Here is a 339-nt window from a genome sequence, read left to right as displayed (position 1 = left end):
ATTGTGAGGGTTTCCTGATCCTTGTACTCCTTCTCAAAGGTTGTATCTGCTCAGGTTCTGCTTCATTTCCTTCACTTGGCGCCTCTACTTGAGTCTCAACATCTGATTACGATGGCATCTCATCTTGATCATGAGCTAATGAGTTCTCTTCAGGTTGAGCTTGTGTAGACTGTTCAACATTTCTACTGCCCCTCTCATGATCAGGATGAGTGCTCTCAACACTATCAGCTGCAGTATATGGTGCATTTTCAGGGACAGGTTCCACCCTTGGTAAAGAGGGCATACTGATTCCCAGGCTCTCCATTACTCTCCTAAGGTTGTTTGCTCTATCTGAGGCTG

The sequence above is a fragment of the Brassica oleracea genome, chromosome C8, assembly GCF_000695525.1.
Source record: "Brassica oleracea var. oleracea cultivar TO1000 chromosome C8, BOL, whole genome shotgun sequence".
Classification (NCBI taxonomy): domain Eukaryota; kingdom Viridiplantae; phylum Streptophyta; class Magnoliopsida; order Brassicales; family Brassicaceae; genus Brassica; species Brassica oleracea.
Note: the sequence above shows the minus strand (reverse complement) of the source record.